Here is a 23,241-nt window from a genome sequence, read left to right on the forward strand (position 1 = left end):
CCTAAGGCTCAGTTTTCTCCTGTAAAAAAAAAAAAAAAAAAAAAAAAGTGTTTGTTTTTTGAATTGTGTTCCCCCACAAGGGTTGAAGTCCTAGCCCCTGTCAGTACCTGTCAGTGTGACCTTATATGGAAATAAGGTCTTTGTTGATGATCAACTTAAGGTGACGTCATTGGGCTGGGTCCTAATCCAAAATGACCAGTGTAGTTATAAAAAGGGTAAGTTTGGCCTCAGACACAGGCACATCCAGAGGGAAGGCGATACGAAGACACAAGAGAATGTTACCGACAAGCCAAGGAATGCCTGGAGCTACCAGAAGTTATAACAGATTCTCCCTCTGAGCCCTCAGAAGGAACTAATCTGTTCAACATCTTGATTTTGGACTTCTGGCCTCCAGAACTGTAAGATAATAAATTTCTGTTGTTGAAGTCACCCAGTTTGTGGTACTGTGTTATGGTAACCCTAGGAAACTAATTCGGGGCAGTAATAGTGCTTATCTCATGGAGATGTGAGGATTAGATGAGACATCAGCAAAGGGCTTAGCACAGTTCTTGGTACATAGTAAGTGCTTGATGATTGTGGGTAGGACGAACACCCTTGATGTGGAGGCAATCCAACAACGCCTCACAGGGGCGATGGCATTTGCCTTAAGGCTTGAAGGCTGGGTAGGGTGTGAGCATTGAGAAGATGTAGGAAGAGGGATTCATGGAACTGTCATTTGCAGTGACATCTCGGGCCCAGAGAAGGCTTAGGCTGAGCCCTGAGGTTCTTGCCTTCTGGCCCAGGGGCAAGTAACCGTTGGGGAATGTGGAGGATTCCTGTTATTTTTACATTCCTTGTCTTTTGATAACAGCCACTCAGTCTTCCTTTGGAAAAGTCACCCCTCCCCTGCTCTAATCATGGCTCTGTCCTTCCTCAGGCCAGTGAGAGGTCTCCAGCCTGCTGGGCCTCATGAAGAGTCCAGGAGGTGGCATAAGCCCAAACAGGGCCAATCAGAGTTCTCACTAAGGATAGATATGGATGGTGAGAAAGGGAGGATCTCTGATCCTCTGGCGTGGGGAACAGTAAGGACAATGAACCTGGTGCTTCTTGGGGCTATTTTCCCTGACTGTGTCGAAGAAGCCATCTTTGGGATGAGGGAAGCAGGCTAATGTGCGAATGGAAGTAAATCTGAGAGTTGGAAAGTGATGGAGATGGATGGATTGATGGCTGGCTGGCTGGCTGGCCGGCCAGATGGATGGATGGATGGAGAGAGAGAGAGAAAGAGAGAGAGAGCAAGAGATCTGAAGGCAGTGATACAGTGTTTGAGGCCCAGGAGCCAGCATTCCTGAATCCAGAGGTCCATGGACCTTAAAGTAATGAAAACAAATACTTTTTTTCCCCCTTACACTACTTTGTGTTGGGGTTGATTGCATGCATCCAGGAGAGTCCTGGCCTTGTCATTATCTTCAGGCACCAGCCTTTCCCCAGGGCAAGCAGCTCCTGGGTATGAACTTTCAAGAGGGTGATGTAGGTGGCCATGGTGGTGACAGTGGTGCCTGTTACAGCCTAGTGGGTCACAGAGGCCAAGACGGGCCTCCAGTGCAATTTCACATCAAGATTGGCTTCCGTCTGTGACGGAAATCCACTGTGGGAGTAAGGCTAGTCCTGCTCTGAAAGAATTTCAGAGATTTTAAGAAGGCAGAAGCCTTACTTCTCACATCGAATGAAGAATTCCAAGAGTGTGAGTTGAGAGACCTTCAGAACCATTGGAATGGGTGTGGAGAGGCATCCCTTTTCTCTTAAGGTGCCAAGGAGCTAGATCTTCTTGGCATTTCCACTCAAGCTTAATTTCTAGTCCTCCTCGTGTGTCCACCTCAGTGCTGATTTAGTTGTTTTTCTCATCCACAGGGATCACAAGAAGCTCTGGGGTCCAGATTTTACACGGTCGCCCGTCACCCAACCACGTGTGCAAATACTTGTATTCAGCTAGAACTCGAGTTTGTCCAAAGACCAATCATCTCTGAATATCTTCTGCTAAGAATTTAATATATATATTTCTATTTAGCCCTCTAGTCTAAAGGTGAGTTGTTAGTATGCGAGGTTCCTGATAGAATTGAACACTTTCAAAATTTTATTTTTCAGTAACTAGTTAACGTGGGAACACATAATGTGTACTAAATTGTAGAGTTACACTTATGTGTATCAGTTTTGTGCCAGGAGGGTTGAGGGAATGGTGGGTACATCATGGCTGCTTTTCACCCATTGAAAGTGCTATGCTCCAAGCCTTCTTGGGAGAATTAAGACTATAAAGCTGACATAGGCCAGGTGGCACAGGAACACATAGTGAACATTTGTAAGCTTATGGCAATGACTACCATAGTGTCTTTACAAACTGGTTTTGACCACATGTTCATAAAAATCCTAGTTACTGACTGAAGGCAATCAGTGGGTTCTGCCCTTTTATTGTCTACTCAAACCAGATACATTGTTTATGGCTAGAATAGTGCCCAGCACAGTGTAGGCCCTCATTAAGTAGCTGGTGGATTCCTTAATGGGTATTGGTAGCGAACTCTGTTTCTCTTCTCTCTCCATGTTCCAGCTCTGTTGGACTTCCCCTATTAGTTCCCAGAATGCTCTGCACTTTTTTTTTACCCCTGGGGCCCTTTGCACATGCTAGTCCCCCTGCCTAGAACACTGTGCACTCATCCAGCAAGTATTTATTGAGTGATAATTATGTGTTAGGTAGGCATTTGTACAGGTCCTGGGGCTCCCACAGTGAATGAGACGATGGAGCCTGTGTCGTAGCTGGGGGAGACTGACGATAAAGAAAAATCAGTACATATATATTATATCAGCTGAAGAAAAGATCTGCAGAGAAAAATAAAGCTGGGAAAGAGGAAATTGTGTCTATGTGGGTAGGGGCTGTTGTTGCACATTTTAAAGAGAAAGTGACAGCTGGCCAACTAACTGCCACACCTCCTTCAGGCCCTCTCTGCACCCCTAGACTACGTGAACACTCCTTGTTTCCGGTTTCCAGAGCATGTGTGCTTCCTTTGTCATTACGCTCTTTATAACTACAGTTGTTTTATGGAAACTTTTTCCCTGCTGGATTGGGCTTCACAAAACTGGGGCCATGTCGTCTTATTTACCACTCTGTTGCTGCCCTCCGGGACGGCCTTGCCCATGACAGACATTCCGTGGCTATTTACTGGGTGAACAGATGAGGGAAAATAGGACATCACTTAGAAAACATCCTATGTTTTCCTGCTTGCTATGTGTACAGTAGAAATAATGTATTGGCTCTTTGGCTGTTGTACATATTAGGAGCTTTGGAAAGCAAAGTATCAAATAATTAAGTGAGCCTAAAATTAGTGTAGAGCAGGGCTTCTCAAACCTGAATGGGCACACTAGCCACCTACAGACCGTACTTTCCAGAGATGGCTGGACAGCACATCCCAGCCCACGTGGTCTTCTTATGGTAACATTGACATTTCTCCCATTGAGACATGGGGTCTCTTTCTCTCCCTTCCAGTCTGGGTGGAACCATGGCCAGAGGAAGTGACCCTATGTGACTTTTTGAAACGTCTACTTTTGGAAATCATGCTGTGAAGAGACTTGATCTCAGGATCTTTCTTGGAGCTCTTGGAAAGTAATTTCCCTTTCTTATGAATGTGTAAGCCTGGAGTTGCTGAGGGTCCCTCATGTGGTAGCAAACTGCTCAAGAGTGAGACCCATATGTAGGGAAGCAGAGCTGACACGGAGAGACCAAATCTTGATGATTGTCTGAGCTGCATGATCCGGATATACCTGAAGTCCCCTTAGAGTTTTCAGTTAGAAAAGCCAATAATCCCCTTCCTTTTTTTTTTTTTTTTTTAACTACTTCAAGTTGGGTTTGTGTCACCTGCATCAGATGAGGGGTGCCTGGGTGGCTCGGTCGGTTAAGCGTCTGACTTCGGCTCAGGTCATGAACTCGCGGTTTGTGAGTTTGAGCCCCAAGTTGGGCTCTGTGCTGACAGCTTGGAGCCTGGGGCCTGCTTCGGATTCTGTGTCTCTCTCTGCTCCTCCCCCACCCCCCCCCAAAAAACAAATAAACATCAAAAAAATCTTTTTAAAAAAAGACGATTCATGATGAATATGAATTCATGCCAATATCCTTGGCAACACAGAGTCTATAAACCTAGCTTTTGAAAACTATTTAGCACTATAAAAAAACAAGGATATTGCTGTTCCTACTTCCCTAAGAATATCCTCTAGGAGCCATATCCATCAATTACTATTAATGAGCACATCCCAAATTCCGGCCTTTGGTGATCTGGGCACCCTCATCAGGTATTTCCACCCTCTTCCCTCCGTGACCCCTGCAGTTTCCCAGGCTACCCTGACTCCAAGATAACCTACACCTGTTCTCAGCATGTCCTGCGGAGACCCAAGCGAACCCCTTGGAGATTCTGAATGATTCATCTTGAACAGAACCCTGGGTTTGCCTGGGACTCTCAGGGGAGCCGTGTGAGAAACTCTAAAATACACATGAATGAGTAAATCGGGACTGAGTGCCAATTTGGAGCGATTAAAGGATCCCGTGAAAGTTGAACCCCTGGAGAGATGTACATGCTTCTGTTGTATAATCCCGTAAGTGCAAAGGGGCATAGGGGTAGCCTCTTTTGATGGAGCGCCTGTGCACACCCACTCTTGCCCCTTGGGTCCTTGGCACCCGCAGAGCTCCTGTCATCACGGAGGCCAGCCCCGGGCTCTCTCCTATCACCCTGGGAGTGTCTTCTAAAGAATTCCTCCAGAGCCGTGGTTCTGGGCTGCGCTGATTACTCCTAGTAAGTTTAGCCCTGGCCCCTGGCTCTTCACGGCAGGAATGAGTTGCCAGAAGGGTCACATTCTTCCTCTGAGGCAGTTCACCGTCCTTTCTTTTAGCAGGAGGTGGTGATGTGTTCTTCCCTACGTGCCGCTCCTCTCTCGCTAAATCTCCATCTAACCTCAAGACTCTCAGATGCCACCTTATCTGGGAATCCATCCCGGGCCCTCCTTTTTCACTCAGGCCTGTCTAGCTTCTGCAGCCTTAGAGCTTCCGGGACTCGTTATACAGGCGTCGTTAATGAAGTTTTTGGCACAATGTCTGGTACAGTGCTTCGGTGGTGATGATCCGGGATTCAGAACAGCTTCTTCAACTCCCCTCTTTCCCGGACGGTGTCTAAAACTGTCCAGCGGGCTGTGTTGTAACCCCACGGGCTCCAGCCGATGGGAAGTCAGGATCTCACCTCCCTCCCTTCTGGAGAGCTGGGCGGCTAAACCCTGGAGCCCAGAGACCTCCTCCGTCTCTTGGTAACTCGCTTCTCATTACCTCACTTTTCTTATCTGGACAATGGGGATCACGATGAGTTCTACTCCTCAGCATTGTCATGAAGAGTAAATAAAATATCCAGGTACAGCTAAGTTTCATAGAGTGCTGGGCACATAAGAACTCAGTAATGCCATGGCTCCTATAACATAATCAATGAAAATCTACTGAATATCGAATAGAAGACAGGGCAGAGTTTTAGGTTCCAGCTCTGGGCCTTGCGTGGAATTGACTTCTCGGTGACTCGAGGTGGTGTCCAGACCTTGCTGTGTGTGACCCGTTGCATGTGTTCATCCGCTCAGCAGCTGTTCACTGCCTGGCTGCTCTGTGTCTACCATATATAAGCCACAGCTCCCACAGTGGCGTTGTGGGAATCGGGAGTGAGGCCAGGAAAATATTTTGCAGTTTTGGCCGAACGATGGGTTAGCATTCTAGACTGTTTATTTCTTCCCTAGAATTTGCTTTGCCAGCTCCCAGCCCTGTGGTCAGGGGCAAGAGGTCTTTACTTACTTTAAGAGAAAGCCGAGGGTGAAAATAATACTCCTGTTTCTGCTGTTTCTGAAACAGAGGAACCGTAAAGGAGGCTTCAGAGAAAAGTGTGTGCGTTCAGACAATGCTTTCTGGCTGGTAAGGAATGAAACCACAAGGATTAGGAGGCACATTGCACTTAAAAAAAAAAAAAAAAAAACAGGAGCAGGCAAAGGACTTAACTCTATATGTACTGGGGTGAAGTTCAATGTTTGTAATCTAGTCTTTGGCTATTGTAGTATAGTGTTCAGTAAATATGCATATATATTTAGCATGTATTATGTTTAGAATTCAGCACCGTTTGCCTGACTTTAGATGGAGGGGCGTTTGTTATATGTAATACTTTGACCGTACAGTAGGATTCTGTAAACAGAACTTTCCCCCTTAAATTCTTTCTGCCCCTTAGATTCTGCCCAAATATTTAATGGTAAATATCATATAAAACTCTGGCAGGCTGGGGTACCTGGCTGGCTCAGTCAGTAGAGCATACAACTCTTGATCCTGGGGTCATGGGTTTGAGCCCCACGTTCAGCATAAAACAACAACAACAGCGGCAACAATAACAACAGAGAACTCTGGCAGGCTGTGGTTCAATGTGCTGACCGTTGGTCTGACGGTCGTTATCAATGTTGATTGCTTACAATTCTCTATCAAATCTGAATGCTGTTGGCGTTTTAGGTAGAATGACTATTCTTTTTTGCTGGAGTGTCCATTGCATTCCCACTAAAAGTCAGTAACGGCCTCCAGTTGTTACAACTGAAAATGTCTCCCCCCATTTCCAAAAGCCCCGTAGGGGGACTGTGCCGCCCCCCATTGAGAACCACTAGATCGCATAGCATCTTGTTTAATGATCGCACGGAATTGAGTTCAGAACTTTCCCCACTAGACTTGAAGCTTCATGAACGCTGCACAGACCCATGTCAGGTATTAATCTCTGATGGTTTTTTTTCTGGTGCTTAGAACAGGGCTTGACCCTTAGTGGGTTCTCGATAGATACTGTGCTGGGATGATGGCAATGCCATATAGTACACTATTAATTTTGCAGAACTTAGTCAAACTGCATTGCAGAGTTTTTTGTAAGCAAGGGTGATATTCAAAATATTTAACAAATAGGGGCACCTGAGCGGCTCGGTCGATTAAGTGTCTGACTTCCGCTTAGGTTATGATCTCATGTCTCACAGGTTTGAGCCCTGAGTCGGGCTCTGTGCTGACAGCTCGGAATCTGGAGCCTGCTTCTGATTCTGTGTTTCCTTCTCTCTCTGCGCCTCCCCCACTTATGCTCTCTTTCAAAAATAAAGAAATAAACATTAGAAAAAATATTTAACGAATAATATTGCACACGCTCTGACCAATAAGAACTTATTGGAGAGTCTGGAGGCCCCCTTGCTGGCACAGGAACCTTTAGTTGCTGGCTCATGGGACAGTCCAGAGGGTCCCAGGAATAGGACATGGGGGTGGGGTGATAGGAGGGGACAGTGTCAAATTTTAATAGCCAGCAAGGCAAAACGAGAAGATGCTTCTGAATATCATCAGAATGGCTATCGTGTAGAGTGCAGCATACAGAACGTTTTCAGGATACCCCGGGAGCTATTCATCCGTTGACCAGATATTGTGAAATATCTGTACAAAAGTTCTCTGGCTTCCAGGCTTTCTCTACTTTTCCCCCCAGAAGTCTCTCTTCATTTTGTTCAGTCAATGCCAGACCAGATTGTTCAAGAAAAGCCTGAGAAAGAACATGGGGGTGCCTCCTGTATTTCATGCCCATAACCCACAGGCAAATGTGTGTTCCTCGGGAGCCTGGCAAGATTCCCTATGTTAGCAGTGCCTTCCCACCCACCTGGCTCCTGCGGCTGAGGCCCTAACCCTTTTTTCCAGGTGAGCCTCGTAGTCTTCTAAGTCTCTAGAATTTGGCTCAGCAGTTGACTGTGTAGGAAGGACAGTGACAAAGTTTTGGATTCTGGGACACCTGGGTTTTAGTCCCACCTCTTCCCTTACCGGATGGGTGATTGTAGGCAAAGACAAAAAAAAAAAAGAAAAAATCCACACTCTGCGTTGGGTGCCTGTGGACAAATCATGTAGCCCCTCTGTTTCATTTACTGTAAAATGAAGGATCCACGCTGGCTGCTCTCTAGAACTCTCCCTGCTGAGTCGTTAGATCCCCTGGGTTGTGGAGGTGGAAGGCATGTCCTTGTGTGGATCCCAGACCCACTGCTCTAGCCTCACTTGTGTGGCAGAGACCTGGGGGCCTGTGCATGGGATCCAGGCTCTGTCCGCCCTCTCTTGGCTTGGGCCAGAGGGCCTCCAGCCCTAGAGCTTAGCTCTGAGGTTCTCCCACTGGAAACGACGGCCACGACCGCTTCCTCCTCCGTGTCCTCCCTTGCACCCCTCTCTCCTCCTCCCTCACTTTCCTAAGCTGTTGCTCTTTCTCTGTTTTCTCTCTCCTTCTCCATCCTTGGGGGACCTCATCCCCTCACCTGCTTCAACTTCAAGGAAACCAAAACGCTAAGGCCCCCTGCCCTGTCGTCAAACTGGGTCCTTGGGAAGTTCCTTAACCTCTGCTTGACTCAATTTCCTCATTTAAAAATGTGATAGTCCTTCCCACCTCAAAGGGTCGTTGGGACCGTTCAGTGAGACTGTACGTGTGAAATACTACAGCAGTGTCTGGTCAATGAGACTTGAGCCTCCTTCGTTAGTATTTCCCTTTTCCCTGCAGCAAGTTGACTTGGCTCATGGCATACATATGGGTGTGCTATGATTAATCTGCCCTGGAAAGTTTGCATTCTCTTTCCTTCAAGCATTAAAGTGTGTGAATAAATAAATAAATGAATTCATGAATAAATGAATAAATAAGTAAATAAATAAAACCTACTTGCTGAGCTTTCTTTTTTCATGCAGCCTCTTGCCGTTCCCATTCCTTCCTGTAAACACACACATTCTTCAGCTTGATTAAACTATTTGGAGTTCCAAGGCTCACTAGACTTTCTCATTTTTCCTTGTCTCTGTATCTGGCCAGCATGCCCTTTCCCCAATCTATCTTTTTTTGTCTTTGGTAGTGGTGGGACAGATTGACCTCTTATGAGTAGATGCTTCAGGAATTGGCTCACACGCCACCTCCTCCAGGAAGACTTCCCTGGTTGCTGCCACTCCCCAAGGTAGAGTTAAGTGGTTTTTCGGTTGTGCTTTTTAGAGACTGTTGTCACAGGGCTTACACCATGGCAGTACCATTATTTCTGCTTACTTGTCTCTCTTTTTAAACTGGCAAGTCCTTGAAGGCAGGAACTTGGCTGTATCTATTTTTTTATCCTCAGCACCCAGCCTTTTTATTTTCTTTCTTTCTTTCTTTTTTTCTTTTTTTGGAATCTAATATGTGCTTAGTAAATGTTATATGAATGAATGAAGAGGATGGGAAAAGACGTCCTAAGAACTCACTAGAAAAGTCGCAAAGTCATTGTACTAAAGGAGATTCATTTTACTAAGAGGAACACTTCTCTGTTCCTGTTTCTTTCCAGATATATGTGCCTACTTTGGGCACAATTATAATAATTTTGATTTTTAGAAAGTCCATAGCTGGTAGAAAGAACAGACTAGAAGGAATGGAGGTAAGGTGTTAGAGACAAGGATCCTGAAACACCTGATCCTCTGATAGTGACAGGCACAGAAAAAGTACAAAACACACAACTGGGCACCTGAGCACAGGGAAACAGCTTTAAGCCGCACAGAATATTCCTACACAGCCCAACAACTGACATTCAAAAGGGATGGCCTGAGTTACTGAAGGTTTAAATTATACTTTGAAGAGTCTGCTGAAGAAAACAAAGCTCTAAAACTGATTGAATTTTTCGTGGAATAAGTTTCAGTCACCGGGAAACGGCATGGGACTGTTCAGTCATTAGGATGCTACTTGGACATTTTAAGACGGAAACTATGTTGTGGGTCTGGAGACGGTTCTGCAATCTCGTAACGACTTTCGCCAATACACAACAGAATGGTAAGTAAAAGATGTCTTTAGGACCTGGCTTGTTGAACTCATATGGAGCCCTGGGAGGTTGTTGGCATTCTTTTGAATATTGATGCTGAGATGGGGGAGTACGGGAGCTTCCCTCCCTCTCTTGTCATCATCAGCCTCCTATTTTCTATGCAACAGGCTGGGTGTAGGATTTTGTTTGAAGGAAAGCATCCTCAGCTAAAACATGCAGTAAGCATGTTCTTACAGGAGCATGCATCCAGATATAAGTTCTTAGGAGGCAGTGATTATGAGCATCGTCTGAATGAGTTCAGGTCTGGGTGTCTGGGCTTCACCTCTCCATACCTCGGTTTACTCCTTTGTAAAATGTGGATAATTATAGCCCCCGTGTCACTGAGCTGTTGTGAGAATTAAACTTGTTAAAATAGGTAAGGCGCTTAGAAAAATGCTTGGCATATAAGAAATCTATTTTGCTATTTGCTATTCAGGTAGCCCCTTCATCAAGCCTGCCTCGTAAGGGGTGAGGCAAAGCTTTGAAAGCCAGTGCTCTCTGAGCCTTGAAGAATGTAGGGAGGGGCAGGGCATTTGAGTCTAAGAGCAAGGGAAGGAGGGGGAAAGATCACACGTTCAGGCCCTGGGTCGGGACCTCACATACACGAGAGGAACACTACGTGGCAAATATGTTATTACTAAGCAGTGGCTCAGGTCAGGCAGCGTGCAAGGTGAGAGGGAGGGGACAGAGCACAGCTTCGGGGAGAAGAGGAAGTAGCTTGAGCCATGTGTGGGCTCCCAATCCGTCTGCCTCGCTCACGAACCGGAACTAATTTCAACTGGCGTCTTTGGATCTGGGTTTTAGAAAGCTACTCTGGGAAGTGCTGTGGAGGTTAGAGAGTTGGAAGGAGAGGAGAAGGACAGAGTCAGTGGCTGTTTCAGAGAAAAAACACCCAGGGTGGGGTGGGAGGCACGGGAGAGGACAAAGATGATTCCAGAGTTTCCTGGTTTGGGCAACTGGGTGGATATGATGCTGTTCATCAAGATAGAGAAGGCAGGAGGAAGAGCAGGTTTGGGTGGGGGAGGTAATGAGTTCATTTCTGGGACAGGCTGAATTTGAGGTGCCTAAGGGAAGTTGAGGCGGAGATACCCAGTAGGCAGTCGGGTCTGGAGCTCAGCTAGGAAGGGCAGGGCCAGAGATACGGATCCCAAGTTGTGAACTTATAAATGAGAGTTAGAACTTTGGGAGCGGTTGAGTTCACTCAGGGAAGAAGCGTGAAGTGTTAGAAGAACAAGAATGGAATGGCAAGGTCATCAATGGCTGGGGGTGGGGCTGAGGAAGGGGTCGGCACGAGAGACCAGGAGGGGCTGCCCATGTGAGCCAAGTCCTTGGCTTGAGCAGGTAGGATGCACAGCAGCCTTCAGTGGGGCCCTTCCCAGGCCTTGGCTGCCCCGATAACTTAAACAAAAAGCATTATTGCTCTCAAAGGGCAAGAAGGGATTTGTGATCTTGAAATCAGTGTGCTTTGGAGCTGAATCTCAGAGATTTGATGATCCAGTGGTGTGTGTGTGTGTGTGTGTGTGTGTGTGTGTGTGTGTATTTTGTTAAGTTTTCAAGATGACAACCTTTAGAACAAAATGAAACCTGTTCCAAATCCCAAGAGATGATAGAGTGATCAACAGAGGTCTTGTCATTGAGGCTGGGGCTGGGTGGCTTCTCTCTAATGTCTTAGGGCAGCATATGCACATTCATCCCACGTATATTACTTAGGTACCAAGTATATGGCAGTCCCTGTGCCCAGCTCTGGATAGAGCTGTGGCCAAAACAGTTTCTGCCCCTGGGGCTAACTGGTTCTCAATCTTGGCTGGACCTTAACATCATATGGGGAGTATTGAAAAATTCCCCCATGCCTAGGCCGTGCCTCATACCAGAGAACTCAAAGATCCTTGGCAATGCGGCCAAGTGGAAGTAGCTTTAAAAACTCTGCAGACTTGGGGGTCCCTGGGTGGCTCAGTCGGTTAAGCGTCTGACTTCGACTCAGATCTCACGGTTCATGAGTTCGAGTCCTGCGTCGGGCTCGATGCTGACAGCTCAGAGCCTGGAGCCTGCTTTGGATTCCGTGTCTCCCTCTCTTTCTGTTCCTCCCCTGCTCTCACTGTCTCTCTCTCTCTCTCTCTCTCTCAAAAATAAATAAAGATTAAAAAATAAATAAAACGAAAAAACCTCTGCAGATGATTTCAATGTGTAGCTACAGCTGAGAACCAGCTGAGTGTAGATAATCTAGTGCACCCAAGTATTTCCACGGAACCCCAATGGCAGACTCTTGACTCAGTCCAGTTGCCTTAATTTATCCCTGAGGGGCCAGGAGTTGAGTTGGCCAAGGTGGCCCATGAAGGGCCTGGGCTGAGAGCTCCTGTACCCCACTCCTCAGCCAAGGAAGAGTCTTGCACACCGGTGTGGCCTCGGCCTGATCTGTGCTGTGGCCCTTAACCTGGCTGGCCACCCAGCTTTGATGTTTAAGTAGAACTCTGGTGAATGATTTACATTGTTCTCTCTTTTCACCAGGGCTGTCTTCTTTCTCTGTGAAAAACCAGTTGAATTCTTTGTCTAAATGGGCTATTCATTCAGAGGACACACAATGGACCTCTTTCACTCGCAACTAAATCTCTAGTAACAGAGACCAAGGGCCTGCCAGCAAAGTCCTTGTGAAACCCGTCCCCGTGCGCCCGGCTTCTGGAAATGAACCGTGAGCACTGCCGTTTGGAGAAACAGGGGTCCCACATTGTGTAGGGGGTGGGGCTGAGAGCCACAGACTGCTCTGACGCTTCGGGCAGGTCTCCGAGCTCACACTGGGGAGCCCTGGAGTTGCTCCCCACAAGGGCAACCAAGCCCTTTTCTCGGTGGGACCCCCAAAAGCATCAGTCTGGCAATCACCGTTTAAGCCTGGAAGGGCAGCTGTGTGACTTTGGGTTACTGGCGTGACCTCTCTGAGCCTGAGTTTCAGGCCGAAACATGGGGGAATAGGGTTATCGTGAGGATTGAATGACATAATATGTGCAAAACGTGGGGCACCTACGGTTATCTGCCATGTCCTAAATTAAGGCCCTTTGATATATAATGCAAAATTGAACGCAAAGAACTAAAGCAGCAAACGAGCTGTTGTGGCTTGTCATCCCTCAATTATAAATGAGGATACTGAAGCCCAGGGAATGGAAGAAACGTGTCCAATGTTGCACAGTCATCAAAGGAGATGGACTTTGAACTCGGGCCTCCCACAGTAAGAGGGCAAGAGTGGATTAGCTATTACTATTTTCTGGATGTTGCTTTGGATTCAGACAGGAGGAGAGAAGGTGTGGGGAGTGGGGAAGGGTTTTCTTATTACTTTGGAGGATGTATTCAGAGCCATGATACTTAAGCCAGACGCTGCAGAGTTTCATCCTGGGAACAGAGGAAAAGGAGCCAGTTTCTGCTGGGACCGACTAGGTGCTAGGCAGCACGCGAACCCTTTTTGGGGACACTTGTACATTATTTAACGCGCAGGAATAAATCTGCAAGGGAGGTGGTAGGGATTTTTATCCCTAATTTGGGGTTGGGGGGGGGAGGGTTCAGAAGCTCAGAGAAGTTAGGCAACACGCCCAATGTCACAGAGTCAGTGTTGAAGCCTGACTTTGAACCAGAGTCTGTCTGGCCTGAGATGCACCTGCTGCTTTGCTTTTGCTGAATGTATCCTGTTGACCTTGAGAAATGAGGTCTTCTCCGTGTCTTCAGTTTACTCTCTCACTTTGTAGGGATCTCATCTCCATTTCCTAGGTCCTGAACAATTAGAGAGTGTGGTTTCCTAGGCTGTTTGCTTGGCAGCCACGTCGGGAGGAGAGTGGCAGTGATACTAAAATTAATAATAATAAGAATAATAATAATAACAACAATAATTATCACATTGAGCACTGTGTCCCAAGCACTCCATGTGTTCCAGACACAGTTGCAAGAACTCAACAGACCTTACCTCAGTGTAACCCGCACAACACTCCTGTACAGTTGGGATTATCACTCTTCCTGTTTCTGCAGATGGGAAACTGGCACAGATCAGTCCAGCAACTTGCCTAAGGTCACACAGCTAGTCACCGTGGACCTGGGATTCGAACCATGCGGTCGGACCCAGAAGCTACTTGGCAGAACTTGCTGGAAGCAGATGTGGTCTTTGTGCCTCCTGACCTGGCTTCCAGTTGGCAGCTGACACAAGAGGTGTTCCATGGGGAAACGTTCCCTGGGGAATGACTCTCCTGTCACTTCGTCTTGAGGAAGGGGTTGTTCCTGGTATGTGGAGTTTCACTGATGTTGAGAGGGTGCTTACTCTTTCCGCCTGTAGGTTTCCTCGGATTGGTCTTTGTTTAACTTGGCCCTACATACTCACTCAGCTGGGCTCTCAGGCCCTCCTTTAATGAGGCAGAGGCTCCCTTTGCAGGAGGTCAGGCTCCTGTGCCTTCTTGCCTTGTCCTCTGGCCACACTCTCCTCTGCAGGCTGCCTCTGTGTCCCCAGATCTCAGATCCAGGAGCTGGACCCAAACCCTGTCGCAGATGGCTGGAGAACCCTCGTGAGTCTCTGACCACCTGGGGCCACCAGCCCAGCTCTGGTCCTGTGGAACCTGGCCACAGTGGGCACAGCATCCCAGCGTGTCGTATCTACACCCATGCACCTGGGGCTTATATTTCAAGGAAGGGAGATTCTGGTTTTCCCCAGCAAGTTTTAATTCAATCCCCTGGCTTTCAAGAGGGTGTGAATACTGTAGCATTCTGTCCTTGCATTCTGTCCTTTGTATTCTGTAGTTAAAAAAACAAAAGATAAAAAAACCCTAAACTTTGCCTTAATAATGAAATGAGCAGCAGTGATTTATTGAGCACATACTATGTGCCAAACATTCCACAAACAGCATCTCACTTAATTCTCTTCACATTTTTGAGGGGAAGGCCTTGGTTATCTTGTTTTTATGGTTGAACAACCTGAGCGCAGAGGGATTAATTTGCTCAAGGCCACACGGTAAGCAGTGGCCAAGCTGGGATTTGAGCCCAGGTCAGTCTGACACCAAAGCTCTTAACCACTATCGGTACTACTTTCCATTTCTCTCCTTACCCATCCTCCCTTCGTCCGGAAGTCCAAAACGTTGCACGGATGGGTGAGAACTTGGACGATTTGAGTGACTAGAGGAGCTGTTCCAGTGGCTCTTTTCTCCCTGCCCACACGGTGTGCCTGTGGTTTCTTCAATCTGGGACCAGGGAGACCTTGTAGCGTTTGTCTGGGGCAGAATGTAAATGTGTCACTTGTCTTTCTCGGCTCGACAGCAACAGCTCTCTCATGTGCCAGTATGCGTGTGCATGCACGTGTTCTGCCCTTACTTGCTCCTCCTGACAGATAGCTGGTCCTGTGCCTGAAATTGATTCATTTCTAATGAAAAACAACCCGACCTGAAGATAGGAATTCACTCAAGCAAGATTGGAAGGAGAGATAATGTGGAGTATGCAATGAGTTCGTTTTAACTGGTGACTTATTCCACCTAAGAGTTCTCATGTGTCAGAAGGGAGTCCGGGTCTGGGAAAGGTATGCAGAGGAAGCTGGAAAAGCCCCTGAGTTCTGCAGGGGAGCTGGACCTTCCTACTGCAAATGCTTAGGAGCCTGGACCCTGGGCCAGGAGTGGAGGGTGGAGTACAGTGACTGATGCAGGCCTGGGGAGGGGGGCAGGGGCTTTCATTCGCTAGTGAGTGGGCATTTCCCATGTGGGTGGCACCTGACTTTCTGGGATATTTTCTTAAGTTTGTCTCTGCATTCTAACTCTTGATTCCCCAATGGAGGAGCTAGGCGTCTGCCTTCTCAGCACCCCTGTGCATGGAGTAGAGAGTCGTGACTTAGGCTCCTTCGATGAGACACCGCCTCCCTTCCCCCACTCCCCCGAAACGGACTTTGATCTTCAGGAAGGTGGCATTGCAAAGGATCCATTTTCAGGGCCAGCTATGGTTGGGGTCCTGGCGGAGGCAGCATGTGGTCCAGGCAGGTGGTGGTGGCGGGGACATCTTTGCAGGAAGCAGGCCTGTGGTAATGCTTGATTCTTAATTGTTCTTGGTGGCAGAGCTTCCATGTCTGACTCTCCGACCCCCCAGGAGATTTGTGAGCTACCCCCAAGTCCTGTAAATTTGTGGAGGTTTGCTGAATGGCCCAGGATATAGTCTATCTTCATACATGGTCCGTGGATGCTTGAGTATTTATTCTGCTGTTGCTGGGTGAAGTGTTCTCTAAATGTCGATTGGATTCTGTTGGTTGATGGTGGTGTTGAGTTCTGTGCTCTTGTTGAGTGCTGTCTAGTTGTTCTATCAGTTATTGACAGGGGATGTTGAAGTCTCTACCTATAATTGTGGATTTGTCTAGTTTCCCTTTCAAGGTCTAGTGATAACATTGCTTTCCATATTTTGCAGCTCCACTGTTTGGTCAGGATTCTTGTGGACTGAAGGTTTAAAACCATTATGCAATGTCCTTCTCTGTCTCTGATCATTTTCTTTGCTCTGAAATTTACTTTGTCAAATATTAATATAGCCAACTGCTTCCTCTCGATTAAAGTTGGCATGACGTATCTTCTCCCATCCTTTTAACTTTCAACCTGCCTATATCGTTATGTTGAAAGCGAGAGACCGTGTTTTTAAATCCACTCTGACGATCTGTCTCATTTAATCTTGTCTGAGAATGTCTTGATTTCTTATTTGTTGTTCTGAAGGATATTTCTGCCGGATTCTGAGCTGACAGGGTTTCCTTTATTTATTTGCTTGTTTTGTGTGTGTGTGTGTGTGTGTGTGTGTGTGTGTGTGTGTGTTGTGCTGTTTTGTTTTGTTTTGTTTTCCTCAGCATTTGAATAATGTTGTACTACTCCCTTCCCTCTTCCACAGTTTCTAATGAGGAATACACAATGATTTAATTGTTTTTCCTTTATAGATAAGGTGTTGTTTCTCTCCAGCTGCTTTAAAGATATTTTTATTTGCCTTTCGTTTTCAGAAGTTTGACCATGATGTGTCCTGGAATGGATTTTTTTTTTCACTTATCCTGTTTGGGGCTTGCCGCTCAGCTCCTTGAAACTAAGGCTTATGTCTTTTGCCAAATTTGGGAAGTTTCAGCCTTTAGTTTCTTTGAATGCTTTTCCAGCCCTGCCCTCTTTCACCTCTCCTTCTGGAACTCTGATGATGTGAATGTTAGATGTTGTTCCACAGGCCCCCGAGGCTCTGTTGAGTTTTTCATTCCAGCCTGTTTTCTCTCCATTGTTCACACTGGGTTATTTCTATCAATCTACTTTCAAGTTTATTGATTTTTTTTCTTTCCTCCCTCCATTCTACTGTTGAGCCCACCCAGTGAGTTTTTTATTTCAGTTATTGTATTTTTCAGTTCTAAAATTCCATTTGGTTGTCTTTTATATCTTCTATTCACCAAATGTTCTATTTCTTTGATGAAGCTTTCTATTTTTTTTCAATTGTTTCAAGCATGTCCATAATTGCACGTTGAAGCATTCGTATGATACCTGCTTGAAAATCCTTATTGGATGATGAGAACGTTTCTGTCATTTTGAGGTTGGTCGCTATAGATTGTCTCTTTTATATTCAAGTTGAAATTTTCTTGGTTCTTGGTGTGAACAGTTATTTTCTATTGAAACTGGACATTTTTGTTATTATGTCTGATACTCTGAATCTTGTTTACATTTTCTGCTTCAGATGACTTTTTTTGACATTGCTCTGGCAGGGGAAGGAGTCGGTGCTGCCCTGTGACTGCCAGGTGAGGTTAGAAATACAGACTCCTCAGGGACACCTGGGTGGCTTAGTCAGTTAAGCATACGACCTAGGCTCAGGTCATGATCTTGCGGTTAGTGAGTTCGAGCCCTGTGTTGGGCTCCATGCTGACAGCTCAGAATCTGGATCCTGCTTCGGATTCTGTGCCTCCCTCTCTCTCTGCCCTCCCCTGCTTGTGCTCTGTCTCTCTCTCTCTCAAAAATAAATAAACGTTAAAAAAATTTAAAAAGAAGGGGGTGCCTGGGTGGCTCAGTTGGTTAAGCGTCCGACTTCACTTCAGGTCATGATCTCATGGTTCGTAGGTTCAAGCCCTACGTCGGGCTCTATACTGACAGCTCAGAGCCTGGAGCCTGCTTTGGATTCTCTGTCTCCCTCTCTCTCTGACCCTCCCCTGCTCATGCTCTGTCTCTCTCTGTCTCAAAAATCAATAAAAACATTTAAAACATTTTTAAAAATTTATGTTTATTTATTTTTGAGAGAGAGACAGAGTATGAGCGGGGGAGAAGCAGAGAGAAAGAGAGGGAGACACAGAATCCGAAGCTGGCTCCAGGCTCTGAGTTGTCAGCGCAGAGCCCTATGCGGGGCTCGAACTCAGGAACAGCAACATCATGACCTGAGCTGAAGTTGGACGCTTACCGACTGAGCCACCCAGATGCCCACCAAAAAAAAAAATTTTTTTTTAATTAAAAAAAGAAAAAAGAAATGCATACTCCTCACTTGGCCTCTGTTGTTACCTGACTTGGGGAGGGATTCCTCATTCTAGGCCAGAGGTGGGAGTTCTGGTTCTCTGTTAAGGCCTTCACTGACATCACTCTGACTGGGAGGGGTAGGAGTGCCTTGTTACCGCTCACACGTGTCTTCCACTGGACACTACAGTAAAGAGAGGTGGCCTCATTGCCTCTGGGTGGTGATGAAAGTCCTGACTCTTCCCTAAGCCTTCTCTAACACCAGAGGGGAGGGAACAGAGCACCTCCATAGTTCTAGGTAGGGGTGGAAGTCCAGACTCCCCAGGAGGGCTCCACTGACATCTTGGGGGCATAGGTGTTGTTCCCATTTAGTGTGTGTGGGGGGGTTAGTTTCCAGCTCCGTACTTGGCTTTCTCTGACACCACACTGGCAAGATGGTTGGGGAGCCTCATGACATTCCACAAGGGAGGAGTCTAGATTCTTCACTCTGTCTTTGCTGGCTTGGGTAAGGAGAGGCACTTTTCTCCCCATGATGTTAGTATGGAGTACAGTGGTTACTGTCTGAGAGTTTTCTGTCTTCATACCCTTTTCTGGCTAGAGAGAGGAGGCTTTTGTTGGGGCTTTTTCATGTTTGGGATCATTTGCATTTCTGGGCCACATGTTTCTTCAGCTCCCAGTCTGGGATATATGAGACAAAGAGAAAACCCAGAAAACTCACCTCCATGTCACTCCTTGGGTCCGAAGTCCCTCACCCATCTGCCTTCCTCTCCCCACCTTTGAGAATTTTCTGATGATTTTTTTTATATATAATGTCTATGGTTTTTAGTTGTACTTGGTGGAAGGAAGAGAAAGAAGTATTATCTACTCCTTGTTCCCAGAGAGCAAGTCCCAACATCCTTTATTAAACTGTCTTTCTGCTGAAACTGGCCACAGTGGGCTCTGTTGTTTGCAGTGTAGAACCCTTCCCTTTGAGAAGGACGGGGCCACAGGAGAGCTGTCCCCTTGAGTGGGAACACTGGTCTTGTCAATACGTTTTGAGAATTGGTAGTTCTCTTGTGTGTGAATGGTTTTCCTCTGTTTTCTCCGAACCATACAACTTGTCTTCTGAACACAAACAAAAACTTTTTCATAATTTAAAAAAAAAGTTTATTATGTTAATAATCTCTGCACCCAATATGGGACTTGAACTCATGACCCCAAGATCAAGTGTTGCATATTCTTCCGACTGAAGCAGCCAGGTGCCCCAATATAATCATATATATATTATATATATATATATAATATGTATATATATATATATATATATATAATATATATATATAGTACATATATAATTAATATATATATACTGGTTATATATATAGGTTATATATATGTATTATATATATACTAGTTATATATATATAATACATATATATATATATACATACACACACAGACACACACACATATAATAAAAATGTGATCACACTGCATTTTTTGCTTAGTAACCTGCTTTTTCACTTAGCCAGATACCCTGATATCTTTTTACTCAAATAAATGTAGCTTAGATCATCATTTTTTGATGGTTACATAAGGTTCCATTGCAAGAGCACAGTAATTTACATATCTGATCCCTATTGTTTCCAATTTTTTTCCACTGTAAACAATTCTGCATGGAACATCTTTGTAGATAATCATTGGGTACTTGTCTGGTTATCTTAAACTAACCCCCTAGAAATGGAATTGCTGGGCTGTAGGGGACACACATTTTTTAAAAAGAGCTTTTGATGCATATCTTTACTTATCCTTTCCATCTTGCTTCTAGTTGTAGGACCATTGCTTGGTTCTCATTCCCCTCAAGTTTTCTCATTCACTAACAGGCATCACCCCTTCAGTCTCCCCTCTGCTTCTCTCTGTCCACTAGTGCTAGCTTGTGGCAGGATGATATGTGACAAATCAATGCACCTATAACACCTTCCATATTCCACTTGCTTACGTCCTGAGGATCTTTTACCATTCGTGGCATGGTGGGACTTCCAAACTGAGATGGCAGTTCAACTGCTGAGGGTTCAGATGGAAGATTCCGGAAGTAGATGTGATCAGCCATTTCCTTCCCTCACCACTGACCTCTGGTTCTTAGGGGAGAAGAAAAGTAGAGATGAAGTAAGATGGTGAGATAGGAGTAGGAGTGGCCCTATCTCATGTATCCCTCCGCCCCACAAAATGAATCTTGGCCAGGGAGGGGCATGATAGAATCTGCCTTGAAGTCAAGAGAACCTGTTTCAGGCTTCCCAGGGTGTCATCTGGGGAGGCATCAAGTTTCAGGTCAGTTCTCTATTCATCATGGAAAGGCTACCATAGAAAGGAAATGGTGGTATGGTGTCTCTGGTGAGGGGACAGTGTAGGGACAGCCTTCCAATTTTCCCAGAGCCTTAGAGTGCTGATGGTCATATATCTGAGTGTCCCAGTGGCATCAAGTTGGGGTACAGAAGAAGAGGAAAGAGGAGAGGAAATATAAGGAGGAGGGGAGGGGAAGGGGAGAAAGCAGGAGGGGCGGGAAGAGAGAGGAAATGAGAAATGAAGCTCAGAGGCCTACAAGAGCTCCTTGCCTGAATGTGTGGGCCTCATGGCAGAGGTTGAAGGGTGGGTCATGCTTGCAGGCATCTGATGAGAACATGGTTGCCTCTCAGATAATTTGTTAGCATGAGACACAAGTAAGGATCAGATGAGTTACATTTGAAGCCAGAGGTCAGAATGGGACCAAGACAGATGCAGACAGTGCAGTAACTTCTTTCTCAGCCTAGATGCAGGGTCACATCCCCATAACACGCACCCACAACACCTATACATACACATACATGCACATCGAGCCAAAATGGTGATTAAAAAGCACTCTTTTTGACTTTGTTTACCTGCAAATAACTAGATTACTTATGCTACATTGGGTAGAATAGGGATCCCAGGCAGAAAGTACACTGTTTGAGAAAGGGGCAGGTGCGGGGGGCGGGGGCGGGGAGAGGAATTTTTGTAGTCTTGAGTTCACATTGACTGAAAATCCTTACCAAGTTTACTTCTCTAAACTACCATGGTCTAAGAAAATATGTTTTCTAGATTCAAGCCTTTGCATATTCCCAAGCAAAATCTCCTTTTATTTATTTGTGTTACCTATGTGCACAGTGATTATTGAGGTTTTTTAAAACTCACATTTTGTTCAAACAAAAACATTCATAGATGGCCAATATCATGTAAAGCAAATAAAAATCAGATCTGGGGGAGGGAGGATGCTTCCTCTCAGTCATCTGAGGTTCATAAAGGGCCTCTATGGAACCCTTGGGACTCAACAGATACAAGGCTGTCATGTATGGAATGCCAGTGTTGGCCAAAGTGCTCCATGGGAGCTGAAATCCAGCTCATGTACCACTCATCAAGACTCAGCCTCTGGCACAGGGCTGTACCTACCCGGGGATAGCATTGCCTTTGTCTTTTTACAAAGTGTAGTCTGCTTATAAGCCATGTGTCCATAGAACAGCATGTATCAGAGAAGATTTCTTCTCAAATTCAGCCACCCAGATGGGGCACCTTTTGTACACAGGCCCCATAAAGGCAGCTAATGGTCCTGCGTGAGCGTACTTTGAAAACAACAGTAAGTGTTTACTGGTACATAGAATTGGCTTTCTATTTTGAGTTCCCCGTTTGCTGCTAAATTTCAAAACAAGTTCAGTACATTTCCTTGTCCCAGACTTAGAACGTTACTGCTCAAGTGTGGGCGAGGGGCCAGCAGCCTTTTGGAAGAGCAGTAACTGATACTGTCATTAGACTATGGAGAAATACACCAGGCAAGACTTTCCCTGGGTAGAATCCCTTGTGATTTGTTTTGGGGTAACTGTAAAAATCAAAACTAGGAGACCAGCCAATCACTTTAGTGAAACATTCTAGTTTACAATCAGGAAATGATGATCTTGAGAAATTATGGCTTATGTTCAAGGCCATAAGATTCTAGTTGGTGGAGCTGAGACTCAAATCTAAAGCCTCCTGGCTATGATCCCAGGACTTTTCGGTTGGCTGTGTGATGATAGAAACCGTATAGCCAAAGAAATGATGGGATCTTCTTCCCTGGCCTCCTTCCTCCAAAGACAAATATTTACCATTTGGAGGCACTCTAGGGACGGTCCTACATTGAGGGAGGTGAATACCTCACTCCACATGGCAGCCTAGGAACGTGCCATCGTGTCACGTCGATGAAATGGGTGGTCTCCCTGTCAATAGCTTCTGCAGTGCTGAAACGCTTCCTTATTCTGCTTTGGCGCTGAATCAGCCACGGGAGTCATGTCTACTTCCTGGGCTGCAAGATGGCAGCCCCAAATAACGACAATAATAATAACAACACTAATGACGGCAAGCACCATCACCACCTTGTTTGGTCCAGACAGACCACCTTGGATCTGGGGATTTCTAAGCATGTTGCCAACATGATCCAGCAGCTAGTGTCATTATCTCCCTTTACAGACAGAGAAAATGAGGCGCAAGATGCTTCAGCTAGAGGCTCAAGGTCATGCGAGGCATCATTAGTGGAGACATGTGAGGAACTCAAGTCGTTAGCTCTGAAATACAATCTGTAGGCACTTAACAGGCTTTAGGTTGGCAGTGGCTGCTCTTTATGAGGACGGTATATTTTTATAAACCGTGCCATGAAACTGAATACCGATCATTAGATTTCATTTCAAGCATGTCTTTCACAATCTTCAATGCTGTGAGCATGTGGCAGATAGTCCCCTGCTCCAAACAGCCTGGTCCACACATAGTCCTTTGTAATACTAAGTGGATCCCCAGTGGTTCAGGAAGGTGAACCCTCTCTACCAAGAATGAAAGCTGGCATTGTATGACAGAAGGAACATTGGTCAAAGTCTCAGGGAGGGGGGCCTCAATTTATCATTTTCCCCCAGCTTTA

General features: G+C 45.9%; 1 long non-coding RNA gene across 5 annotated transcripts in view; it reads left to right on the forward strand.

The window, feature by feature from the left end:
- The first annotated feature begins 227 nt into the window (after positions 1-227).
- The window catches only part of LOC131487691 (uncharacterized), a 57,542-nt gene continuing 34,528 nt past the window's right edge, over positions 228-23,241 (forward strand). For 3 of the 5 annotated variants that reach the window (XR_009249890.1, XR_009249891.1, XR_009249887.1), the window contains exons 1-3: positions 228-398; positions 1,888-2,059; positions 3,512-3,628. This is a non-coding gene — a long non-coding RNA (uncharacterized LOC131487691). Of the gene's footprint in view, positions 399-1,887; positions 2,060-3,511; positions 3,629-9,705; positions 9,843-23,241 lie in introns of all 5 variants that reach the window. The other 2 variants (XR_009249889.1, XR_009249888.1) reach the window with 2 other exon arrangements.

Source organism: Neofelis nebulosa, chromosome 10 (assembly GCF_028018385.1).
Source record: "Neofelis nebulosa isolate mNeoNeb1 chromosome 10, mNeoNeb1.pri, whole genome shotgun sequence".
NCBI classification, from domain to species: Eukaryota; Metazoa; Chordata; class Mammalia; order Carnivora; family Felidae; genus Neofelis; species Neofelis nebulosa.